Source organism: Sminthopsis crassicaudata, chromosome 5 (genome assembly GCF_048593235.1).
Source record: "Sminthopsis crassicaudata isolate SCR6 chromosome 5, ASM4859323v1, whole genome shotgun sequence".
In the NCBI taxonomy this organism is placed as follows: domain Eukaryota; kingdom Metazoa; phylum Chordata; class Mammalia; order Dasyuromorphia; family Dasyuridae; genus Sminthopsis; species Sminthopsis crassicaudata.
The window spans coordinates 187,279,510-187,292,794 of record NC_133621.1 but is presented as its reverse complement, the minus strand read 5'-3'; the positions used below and the strand labels follow the sequence as shown (position 1 = coordinate 187,292,794).

Below are 13,285 nucleotides of genomic sequence, written 5' to 3'. Positions count from 1 at the left end.
GGGGCTGGGGCGGGGACAAGAAGGGCTGGGAGCTGCCCATGGAGCCTGTTGCAATCGGGAAGAGGAACAGGCTTGGCCAGAGCCCACATGGGGCGGCTATGTGTCTGGGAAAGCACGTGAGGGCAGGGCTGAGCCGGAGGAGGGAGGAAGGAGGAAGGAGGGGTGAGCAGGGGGAGAACCAGGGCTGCCCGGCGTGGGCAGGCCCAGCTGAGAAGGGGGCCAGGCTGTCCCACTTGGGGCCCAGGGACAGACCGACAGACAGACAGGAAATCTGAGGGGACAGATGGAGGATGAGCTGGACCCAGAGGAGGATAGGAGAAACAAATGCTAAGCTGGAGGGGCCTGGGGCGACAAGCCAGCTGGAATGACCAGCAGCCTGGGGAGTCCAGGGGAAGGGGAATGGCTGCCTTGGCAGGCCCCCTCCCCTTGGAAGTCTACTTCACTTCTAGCTTGGGACAGGAAGAAGAGGAAGGAGAAGCCCACAGACCAAGAAGCTCACAGCTGTCCATACATTATGCTTTCCTCATAATGAGGGAATTCAGCATTTATTAAGTGCCTACTATGTGTCAGGTCCTACTGGGCACCAAGTATACAAGGACAAAGATAAAGTATTCCTTGTCTTAAGTAATTTACATTCTGCTGGGGAAGGCAACAACCCCATGAGGCAGAGAGTGTGTTATCCACACTTTACAAGTGAGACACTCAGGCAACTGGGAGGCTTGGTGACCCCAAATTCTCCAAGTCTGTGCCAATGGAACTGGTCTAAAAACAGTCGGCATGCCCTGTGTGTAGTGGCAAAAACTGGAGACTGCGTGGGTGCCCATCAATTGGAGAATGGCTGAGTAAGTTATGTATATGAATGTTGTGGAATATTATTGCTCTGTAAGAAATGACCAGCAGGAGGAATACAGAGAGGCTTGGAGAGACTTACATCAACTGATGCTGAGTGAAATGGGCAGAATCAGGAGATCACTATACACGGCAACAAGAAGACTATACGATGATCAGAGAGAGAAAGGTGGAAACTGAGTGTGAACCACATCATAGCATTTTCACTTCTTTTGTTGTTGTTTGCTTGAATTTTGTTTTCTTTCTCATGTTTTCCTTTTTGATAATATTTTTCTTTTGCAGAAAGATAATTATATAAATATATGCCTATATTGGACTTGCATATATTTTATCATTTCTGTTTAGTTTTTTTTTTTTTTTTTAACAAACAATCTTCATTTTCTTCCAACTAGGTGATAAATTTTGGACTCATGATAACTCACCAAACAGATAACACACAAATTTTTCTTTAGAATTAGAGCAATGGAGTGGTAGAAAAGAAGGGAAAGGATATTAAGAAGTTGTAAAAAAACTATGCCCAAAGAGTTATCAAACTGTGCATACCCTTTGATCCAGCAGTGCTACTACTGGGCTTATATCCCAAAGAAATACTAAAGAGGGGAAAGGGACCTGTATGTGCAAGAAATGTTTGTGGCAGCCCTTTTCATAGTAGTTAGAAACTGGAAGTTGAATGGATGTCCATCAGTTGGAGAATGGTTGGGTAAATTATGGTATATGAATGTTATGGAATATTATTGTTCTGTAAGAAATGACCAGCAGGAGGAATACAGAGAGGCTTGGGGAGACTTAAATCAACTGATGCTGAGTGAAACGAGCAGAACTAGGGGATCATTATACACTTCAACAATGATACTGTATGAGGATGTATTCTGATGGAAGTGAATATCTTCAACACAGAGAAGAGCTAATCCAATTCCAGTTGATCAATGGTGGACAGAAATAACTACACCCAGAGAAGGAACACTGGGAAGTGAATGTAAACTGTTAGCACTACTGTCTATCTACCCAGGTTACTTATACCTTCGGAATCCAATTCTTAATGTGGAAAATGGTATTTACACACATATATTGTATCTAGGTTATATTGTAACACATGTAAAATGTACAGGATTGCCTGTCATCGGGGGGAGGGAGTAGAGGGGATAATGTGGAAAAATGAATACAAGGGATAATGTTATTTTAAAAATTACTCATGCATATATACTGTCAAAAAATTTATAATTATAAAATAAAAAAATTAAATTAAAAAAATAGCTATAAAAAGGCAGATTTAGATTTAATGCCAGGAATAACTTCTTAATAATTAGACATATCCATAAGCAGAATGTACTTTCTCTAGAGAGAGTGAAAGTCTTCCTCTCTCTGAAAGTCTTCAAGCAAAAGTGGGACAAACACTTGCTGGCAATTTTTTATTGAGGACTTTTTGGGCGGGCATGGATTAGACTAGGTGTTCCCCCAAATTCCAAAATTCTGTGATTCTATTTTTAGGCCATCTACGAACATTAATTTGTATTGTTGGTCTTCCCTTTCCTCATTGTTTAACAACCCCTCCAAGGGGGAAAAATGTAAGCAACACACTTTTAAGTTTGATTTGCATTATTAACATTTTCTTAAAGACTAGATAATCAACAAAACAATAAATCAAGCCTAGAGTTGTAGCATTTGCTGATTTTCCAGATAAATTTTGTTGTTTAATCATTTTCAATCATATCCCACTGTTCCTGACCTCATTTGGAGTTTTCCTTGCAAAGATACTGGAGGGGTTTGTCTCTCCTCCAGCTCATTGTACAGATAAGGAAACTGAGGCAAATAGAGTTAAATGACTTGTGTCACACAACTACACCACACGGCTGCCCTTTCCAGGTAAATGTTCACACTGAAAATTAAGCAACTGTCTCTCTGCAAACCCCTGGTTGTTACTCAAAATATCCAAACACCAATGAGTTGATAGTCTACTAGAAGAAATGAATGACATCCATGTTGTACCATTTTCACTAAAATGAAACTAGAAATCATTGAAAGGATATATATTTAAAAAAAAAAGATAGATTGGTCACAGAGTAAGAGTTTGTTATGCTTATATCCTCAGAGACCCAAAGAAGGGTCTCCATTGTGTTGGTAAAGTCTTCATGGGTGAGAAAGAAGGGCATGGAAGAGAAGGTACAAAATGGTAGCAATCTGCATTAGTATTGGGAGTACTCCTACTGAAGAGTTCTGTCACTGGACAATTAAATCGATGTGGTCAGGGTCACCCTGTTGGTCAGGTTCTTTTAATCAGAAATCTAGAGTCTTTTCACTATGTTCTCAACTGGAGCATCAATAGCTTATTCCAAAGGAGGAGATAGGAGAAAGGAGGGGTATATAGAAGATTTGCCTTTAGTTAGGCAAAAGATGGGATGGATGAGTCTTGGGGTTTCAGGTTTATCTCCAAGTCCTTCCAAGTAACTACTGAAATTCATGGGGTATCCCTCTGGGGTGCAGCATTGACAAATCTAGTCCCTTGAGCATATACTTCCTTGGTATCTGCTACCCATTTATTTATTATACTGTAATGCACAGGGTCATACTGTAGGAAAGAGAAGAAGAGTGTTTTGGAACGTGATTATCTGAGGCCCCACTTGTAGGTGAGAAGGAAGATATCTTTTGTAGTTCTGGGCACTTTATCCTTAGGACACAGCTAGAATATACAGAGACTGAAAGACTGGGATAAATAATTTTATATCAGTTAGTGGGACACTACCAACCCACTCCCCTTTCTATTTGGACAGGTAAAATCCGGTTAAAATGAACATTAGAGGGCAGCCTTGAAAAGCAAAAGAAGTCACAAAGACACATGAACTCATGAAACCACGTGAAAGAGGGGAATTGAAGCAAGGTATCATGGTTTGACTTATCACAAAGTTAGAAATCCTGTGTTCTAATCTTTCTAAACTATCTTGACTAAGCTACTCGGCCTTTCTGTATTTCTGTTTTTTTCATTTACAAAATAGAAATAATAATATGAATCCTAACTCATCTGGTTCCATTCAATTCACCAAGCAAACATTTATGAACACATAATATTATATTATTATTTAAGTTTATATATGATACTGGAAATAAAAAGACAAAAACTGAAACAGGGAAGGTCCTTTAGAGAAGGATACCCCCAAAACTGAAGCAAGGGTGGTCCTCTAGAGAAGGATACCCCAAAAACTGAAACAGGGAAGGTCCTCTAGAAAAGGACACCCTAAAAATGGAAAAAGTGAAGGTCCTCTAGAGGACACCCCAAAAACTAAAAAAGAGAAGTCCTCTAGAGAACTCTCCAAAACTGAAATATTGAAGGTCCTCTAGAGAAGGACACCCCAAAAACTTAAACAGGAAAGGTTTCTGTAGGATACCCTAAAACTGAAACAGGGAAGATTCTCTAGAGAAGGACACCCCAAAAACTGAAAAAGGGAGATCCTCTAGAGAACACCCCAACTTCAAGATATTCTATAGGTCTACATTCATGAAACCATAAACATTCCTCAACAAGGACACTACTTTTATCTCGATACAAGCCCTCATCCCTTCACAACTGTCGAGGCCATGAGATTCTTCCCCCTGCCTCAAATCTCACCATTCCAATCCATCCTTCACTCAGCTGTTAAATTAATTTTCCTAAAGCATAGTCTAAACATGCTTCCCCGTATTCAATAAACCTCAGTGGCTCCAGGATCAAATATAAGCTGCATTCCTTGCTGTCTTCACACACAACACCCTATTGCCCAATTCTGAATATTTTTACCAGTTTTTTCCCTCCTATTTTCCCTCAAGTCTCACTTAAATTCCTACTTTCTTCAAGGAGATTTTTCTGATTGTCCTTAATAACAGCAACTTCTCTCTCTTGATTACCTCCAGTTTCTCCTATCTATATCTTGTTTGTACATGGTTTTGTGCATGTTGTTTCCTCCTTTAGAATATGAACAAGCACTGTCTTTTGCCATTTTAAAAATATTCTCACCATTAAGCTAAGTGCCTGGCACATAATAGGAATTTAAGAAAGGCTAGTTGGTTGATTGATTGTAAAGTATTTTACAAATATTTCATTTTAGCCTCACAACTCTGAGAGGTAAGTACTTTTATTATCCCCATTTTTATAGAGGATGAAATGGAGGCAGATAGAACTGAGGTCAGATTTGAACTCAGAACATCCTTTAGATTTAGCGCCCTACACCCTTTAATTGTTATTAATAACAAAACATATAAAAAAGACAACATTAATGACTATTTTCTCATTTGTGTACAATTTTTAATGACTACCACATAAAAGTTAGAGGTAACTGTGGCTGGGATTCACAAGGGCTCAGGGTATCCACCTTTCCCACCCTACTTTACTTTTTTTTTTTTTTTTTTTTAAGAATATTCCCATCTTAATCTTTATAGGATAGCATTTTATGAAGGAATCAGAAACCAGAATTGTTGATGATTTTAGTATTTCCTGCAAACATTTTCTTTGAAAAAACAAGCCACCAACCAGCATTTAGTAATGTACTGAAAACAGAGATGAGAATCTTGAGTTCTGTAAAGAGGAAAGTAAGGACAGAGTTATTTAGCTTTGGATCTCAGGTCAGTGGATGGTAATTTATATATAAGCTTGGCTGAAAATAATGCTTGTTTCCTAAAAGGATGTTTTAAAAAATCTACTCCCTCAAAATCTGTGTCTCAGAATCATGCATTTTTATTATTTAAAAGGAAGTAAATACAAATCTTTTTTACAAAGTCTGATACCAGCATCTTATTGACAACTAAATTGAAACCAACTGTAGTATCAAAGGTTGTTTTTAAAAGTGACCAGAGTTTTATTAAAATTTAAAACTTAAAAAAAAAAGAATGCACCCATCTTGCCCAGACATGATATCACTATTGATCATCAGTTTTAGCACTACTGCAGCTCAGAACAGAGCCCAGGAACTTCCCTGGCAGGAGAGATACCAGTCAACTCTGGTGGTTTGCCATTCGCTTCTCTGGTTCATTTTACAGATGAGGAAATTGAGGCAAATTAGGTAAAGCGGCTTGTCCAGGGTCACTCAGCAAGGAAGTGTCTGCGCCTGGATTTGAACTCAGGGAGGTGAGGCTTCCTTCCTGGTTCCAAGCCCAGTGTATCTAGTGCCAACCAGCTGCTGCAAGACTTTTGCAAACTATTGCATCGTGGATCTTTGCATCTTTTCTTTCTTCTTCTTCTTCTTTTTTTTTTTTCCATGCATGATCTTAGGAGTAGATGGAGCAGCCTTCTCATGGGTTTGATCACTTCGGGATGCAGAGCCTGCTGGGGTGGGGGTGGGAAGGCTTTTGGGGGGTTTGGGAACTCCCATTCCTGTAGCAGCTGCTCCCCCACACCTCCCCTGCTTCCTTCCTCCTCTTCTCACTCACTTCCCCCTGCCACTTTGAGGATCTGACACAGGAAGAAGGGGATGCAGCTTAGAGATCTGGTCCCAGCACTGAAGGGGACAGTCCCCCTGCAGTTCTCTTCCAGCTTTCTTTGGGGGGACACTTTGCCTGCTCCCATAATGCTTTTGCCTAGCAGAACTTTCTTGGCTCTCTGCCCCCTTCCTTTTTTTTTTTTTTTTTTTTTTTTTTTTTGCCTCTGGGAGTTCTATGTTCTCTCTTCCCCCTTAAGAAATCCATCTGGTTGTAGCTGGTTTAGGGAAAAACTCAATTAGTTCCTTTCCAGGCCTTTGACTTCTCTGGACACTTTGTTTCTGTGGCTCAGGTTATTATGTAAATTTGGAGCTCTGGTTGGTATAAGCAAGGTAGGCAAATATGTTTAAAATTTTAAAAGAATATATCTTTGGCCAATAATCCTAAATTTCACCAGTTTCTCTTCACAACAAAAGTGTGGGGCTAGGGGAGCATAGTATGACTGGTCTTAGCCAAGAAGGAAAGGCTGAGAAAGTTGTTCTATATTTTGAGGTGATGGAAAGAAATTAATTAAAAAGGACCCTTTGCAAAGTCTGGGGTTCTAAAGTCTAAGATCAATTTAAAAGAAGCCAAATTGAGTTAAATTTTATTTTTTTGAGTTTTTTATTGTATTAATTGTATTTTATTGAGTTGAGTTTTATTATTTATCCCTAATGCCTATCATAATATGTGAAAAATAGAAGGTGCATAATAAATACATCTTCATTGATTGATCACTAAAAAAATGTCCTCTATGACTGTATATTCAATAAATATTTTTCTAAAACAGTTTTTAAAAATTCCTTGGGTGCACACTTTTAATGCACTGCACTATGCATGACTATGACTTACGCACAAAGGAATGGAATTTGTAGAAAATACAAAATCCCATTGTACTTATTGTTGATTATTTTAAAAAAAAGTTTTTGATATGGTAAAAGCAAAATACTGCCTTAAAAGTTATCTTCCATCAAGGTGTCTCCATCTATCCAGCCAAGTCATTCATGATAGCTTGAAAGACATAACAGTATCACAAACCCCTGAACATAGGGAACGGTTGAAACATGATATAGGGAGATATATGCTTACCAGATGTATTTGCCACTGTGATGGAAAAACATCAGTGCAGATTTCAAGAGGGATTCCTTGGGAATGATCAGATGATCTTGTTTGTAGATGACATTATATTGATTTTATCAAGTCCTGGATTTCAGACCTCATGGAACATTTCAGAGCCTCCTAGAAGATATCTCATAACCATTCAAGACCTAAAAGATATAATATTTGGTCAGTATACATATCCCCAATGTTATATTTCACCTATTTATAATCAGAGAATTGTTCATTCCTATCGTTATATTTTTCAAGTCCACACAGGACAAACCAAGTGGATGAAAAATGTCTCTTACCTAAAATACAAATATCAGTTGGGTGGAAAACCTATAGGTCTTGTCTACCAATATATAAATATGCAATAGACAGTACAAATGGACTTTGGGCCCAAAAATAAATAGGCAAAGAAAGGTGGGCTAAATTTATTTTTCCAGAAAAATGCATTACTCCTTTAATGACCCTAAACTTCTCCCTGAGACAAAGTGTTGCCTTTTGGCTGTAAGAGATAGAACACACAGCCTTTGAAGAATTGAAAATTAAATATATCACCTAGTGAGCAACGGAAAGGCTGGGAATGTTGACAATGTGGTATAAAGGATTTTGTCAGAAAAATATGTGATAGAACAAAATATACTGATCAAGTGGTAAGAGTGAGGAATATAGACCATCCACTTGCTCCTCTGATCCTTTTGATGTCAGGGTAAGCAGAGACCTTTTCTAAGGGTATATGGACAAGAAAAACAATCTGGGCCACTGTGGATGGTTTATGATATCTAGTTGGAGGGAAAATACAAATTGATAAGATCATGGATCATTCCAATATTTGAGTGGATAAAATCAAAAGACCTTAAAAAATACATGTGCCATAAGGTGGGAGATGCGTGATAAGGAAAAGCCAGCGAATCCAGAGGAGAGCATGAGAAGACTTTGTCCTCCATCACTTAGCAAAACTTGATTGAAGAGGACTGAACTAGATGAACTGCTCTGAAAAGAATCAGTTCTGTGTTGGGGCATGAGGGAAGGATGAGGGAAGGATGAGGGGAGAGACTTTTCCTGTAGCTCTTGCCTAGAGATAATTCCTGGAGAAATCTTCCTCACCTCTGCTCTCCAACCCAGGTAGACATACCAGAAGAAATGGGAAGGAGGAGAAGGAGAGGGAGAGAGTAAGTGAAAGTGTACAAAGGTAAGGGCTAGGGCAATGTTTCACAATGTCAGCTGACACACTTGGGGGCAATCCTTGAAGTTTGAAAGAATTAAAAACAGGTAACTATGGACTGATTTTGGAAGTAATCTTTCTCCAGAGTCACTGATCTCCCCTCTTATGTATCTGAATCTCATTGTGGACATCTCACTCCAAATGCTCTCTACTTTTGTGGACTTTGGAGCAGCTGGGTGGTAGAGTGGATAGTGCACTAACTTGGAGTTTGAATTCTGCCTAAGGCACTAGCAATGTAACCTTGGGTCACTTGATTTAAATCTCTTCTCTACCCCCTCAAAAAAAAAAGAGAGAAATACCAGCTTAATGCTACCCCTTAGTGCATCATCCTTCCATCTTCCTTCCTAGGGCTGTTATCAATTTATCAAGACAATGCCTTAAATCAAAGAACTGGAGCTCAAAGGTAGAGAGGAAGATCTTTGAGGGAAGGGAGAGAAATATATATATATATGTATATAAAACCAAGCTATATTTTATACAAAATATACTGTAATCATTAAGTATTATTAAAATTTGAGTCATTGATAATCAATCCATAAGCATTTATTAACCATCTACTCAGACACTATTGGTCAGCTAGGTCAGTGGATAGAGCTCTGGGGCTGAAGTCTGGAAGATTCATCTTCCTGAGTTCAAATCTGGCCCTCAGACTTTTATTAGCCATGTGACCATGGCAAGTCATTTAACTTTGTGGATGTCAGTTACTTCATCTATAAAATGAGCTAAAGAAGGTAATGGCAATCCACTCCCCTATCTTTGTCAAGAAAATCTCAAATGGGCTCACAAAGAATTGCACAGAAATGAAAAAAAAAAAAAAAAAGACAACATTAACAATAATAAGGCATTATTAGGGGGTCTAAGTTATAAAGAAAAAAACGAAAATATCCTTATCTTCCGTAGTTTGCATTGTCTAAGTGGGAGACAACACATATGCATACATAGAAATACATATGAAATGAGCAAAAGGCACTTTTGGAGGCATCTGGCTGAATCTAGAAAAGCTTTATGTAGAAGCCTGATGTTTGAGCTAGAATACAGAATTATTGTTATTCCCAGCACTCTCAAAAGTCATATCATGTAGTCAACTATTGTTGCCTCTGTGAGGGGCCAGCCCTGGGATCAAATTTAGGACAAATTAAAGAAAGTATTTTATGGAGTATGTGCTACATTCTATTCACTCATTCAAAAAACGTGAAATGTTGGATTGAATTGAAACTAATTGAGCTGAAATGATTCCAAAACTTCCAAAGAGGGACGCAGAATGAAAATATAAACAGGCTAAAAAAATTCAGATAAATTTACTTAGATAAACTCAAGTGTGATTACAAAAAGTTGGACACAACTGAAAATGATTGGACATCAACAAATAATACTGAAAATACTTCATATACTGTGCTACATACATGTGAGTATTATTACAAGCAATATCTAGGTTCTGACTCCTCCAAAATAACCCTAAGGGCACTTTTTCTTCAAATCAGTTCAATTCAATGAATGTTTATGTATAAATCTCTATAGTAGGCACATAAGAAGATGAGTAAGATATGGCCCATGACCTCTAGAAGCTTATAATTTAGTTGGTGAAATAAAACAATGTGGCCTCTGATTATAACAGTCCTTTTCTATGTACATGTTATTCCCCTCTTCCCCCAAGTAAAATGTAAGCTCCATGAAGGAAAGCCTATTTTATTATTATTTTTAAAAATTATTTCCAGTACTTAGCACTGTGCCTTGAAAATATAGTAGGCAGTTAATGAATATTTGTTGAATTGAATTTGAAGAGGTGAGCTTCAATTAGCAGAAACTGAGATTAAGCAGGGAAAAGATTTTTTTTCCCTGTGGGACGTACAGCCTGAGCAAAGGCAGAAGCAGTGGTGAAATGGCGAAATTAGGTTTTTCTAAACAATTGTGGGATCAAGAGACCTGTAGTAAAAACTGTCTTCAGCATTGACTGTCTGTGTGATCCTGAACAAATCATTTAATCTCTCTGTGCCTGGGATTTCTCATCCGTAAAATGATCTCTAAGATCCTTAATAGCCTCTCTATGCAGAAAGGACAAGCAATGTTTTCCAGTGAACAAAACAGTTGCACCCGAATGATTTTTTGACACTTGCCAGCCTTTTGGTAAATAAGACATTATTTTATGCCATGTTTCCTTGAGAGCTGGCAGGGCCCCTTGGCAAGGTTATGAAATACTCAAGTTTATCTTCTCATGCTCCAGAGCCCAGAACCTGCCTCCTTTAAAATCTACTGATAAGAATCTGATAAGTCTATAAATATAAATGGTTGATGATACTTAAGTTTGGTTTCTACCCAGACTGTTTGAATTTTAACAGGTATCAATGGAATAAGCTTATAACTTTAGAATTCCAGGTATCATTCAGCAGATAGGGCTAAAGATAAAGTGTGTATTTTTTTGGGGGGGGGTCATTGGGGTCGTGCATTTTTTGAAGGGAGATGTAGAGCAAATAATGCCTTCTAAGAAAAATGGTACCAGCTAGGTTGATGTCTAGTTTACAGATAAGACAGAGCTAGATGGAGTTAGAACTGGGGTTACTGAAAAAATCAAATAGGGATTATGTTCAAAGATATAGAAGGATACCTTGCCTGACGATCCAAACTGGACTGAGGAAGCGCTGATGTAGTAACAGATTTATTTGGGGATACCGGCCCTCCCAATTTCCACTTTGATCACTTGTGGAATCAGAGCCAGAGCATCATTTTACCACAGACTGGTGACTGGTTTAGTGCAGGAAGTGAGCTGAAAAGATAACAAACATATCTGGGGACATAGACCAGATCTGACTTTCAATTCTATCTCTGTGGTTAATTCACTATGTGTTTTAGGACCTCGTTTCTTCATCATTCAAGGAGAAAAACTGACTCTTTCCAACTTCATAGAGGTATTGTGAAGAGATATTCTAATAAATGCCAAGTTTAAAACCTTTGGAGATCTCTTTGATATCAGTGTTGGCCATAGAGGAGAAATAAGACCATATCTCTGGAAGAAAACTTGGGTGTAAATAGAGCTAGGGATCATTTCACTGGTTCAGGGAACTCTCAGAAAGGAAGCTCCCTTTGCCAGTGCAAATTGTCACCTTCACCAGTGGAGATCGGCATCTTCTCTGCAATTTATGGTTCTAGAAAGTTGTCCAGAGTACTGGGAAGGTGAGTGACTTGCCAGGATGATAGTCAATATGTTAAAGGGCGACATGAACTCAGGATTAAGGCTGGCTCTCCATCCATATGCCATGCTGCCTTTCCCATGTAAATATATTGGATTATTGGTGCCATGTCACATAATGCAAGTCCACATAAGTTTGTGAGCTGGGATGGGGCAGTTATTTTATAAGTTTACCTGAACATTTCTTTATCTCAGTTTCTTCATCTTTAAAATGAGGCAGTTGGATTACATAAAAACTTCTTCTTCTTCTTCTTCTTCTTTTTTTTTTCCTGAGGCTGGGGTTAAGTGACTTGCCCAGGGTCACACAGCTAGAAAGTGTTAATCTGAGACCAGATTTGAACTGGGGTCCTCCTGAATTCAGGGCTGGTGCTCTATCCACTGCGCCACCTAGCTGCCCCCACATAAAACTTAACTTTTGTGTGTTGTTTGTGTGTCATGGATCCCTTTGGCATTCTAGTCAAACTTATGGACCCTTTCTCAGTATAAGATATTTACATGAATAAACTATTGCCAAGGCAATGAATTGTGTTGAAATAGTTTTAAAAATTCAGGCATCCCAAGTTAAAAACATCTGATTAGATCTTTAAATTTTTTCCTCTTCCCATATCTTATGGTAAACTCCCTTTGTCTGTGGGGACAATGGATAAAGTCAACCTTTCTTTTCTCTCCTTTGTCCCTCCTTACTGCTGCTCAAATATTTTTTCCCTCCTTAGTCCAGCCTTACCACTCACCACCTCCCCCACCTCCCCTGGACATTCACTGTTTACCTTCTGGTTGGATCAAATTCCTTGCAGAGATAAGAGAAGACAAAGCCCCAGCCCCAAGAGCTTTGCTTTCCTTGCAGAGCTTTCTGTCTCCTTCCTCCTTAGGTCAGCAGCTCTGTCCACTCCCTGCACCAGAGTCAGCCACCTGCGGGGGACCCCTGCTCCGTCCAGCTCTCGTTGTTGACACTCTGGGTCCCCACCCTGCTTTTGCCAGCCTTACTCCTCCTCTCTCTCCTTGCCTACCCAGAAGCCTTCTTTTAGCACCTGCTAGGGTCCTATCTTTTGCTTCTCCCTGCTTCTGCCCTGCTCCTGGCCTGTTTCCCCGTGTTCACATTCTTGTCCCTTTCTGATCACAACAGTGGATATTACACATTCCTAGCCTGGCAGTCAATGGTGCAAAAAAGAACAGAATGTCCTGAGCCCTCACCCATCCCCCAAGCCTCACCTTGGCTCCTTCCCAGCAAAGGCAGTGTCTGGGAGGAGGAGGGAGAAGGGAAAGAGATGGTCTGTGCAAAGGGGAGGGGTGGAGCAAGAAAAGGTTATCATCAGCCCGCTGGGAAGGACTGCTCTCATTCTCCTAATACTTCCTCTCCCCTACCTCAGGCACAGTTGCCCTGGCAGCCCCCCTAAAGGATGCTTTTCATCCTACCCCTACATGGGGAATCTTCCCTCTTACTCCTGAAGGCGACTTCTGCCTCATCCTTTATTGCCCAGTTTCCAGAAGCTGGGGAGCCACTT

General features: G+C 39.5%; 1 long non-coding RNA gene across 1 annotated transcript; it reads right to left on the bottom strand.

The window, feature by feature from the left end:
- Window positions 1-5,648: 5,648 nt before the first annotated feature.
- Window positions 5,649-12,879, bottom strand: LOC141543576 (uncharacterized). The gene is made up of 4 exons (XR_012482473.1): window positions 12,551-12,879; window positions 11,202-11,360; window positions 7,360-7,538; window positions 5,649-6,139 (listed from the first exon to the last, which is right to left on the bottom strand). It is a non-coding gene; the product is annotated as an uncharacterized LOC141543576 (long non-coding RNA).
- Window positions 12,880-13,285: the final 406 nt, after the last annotated feature.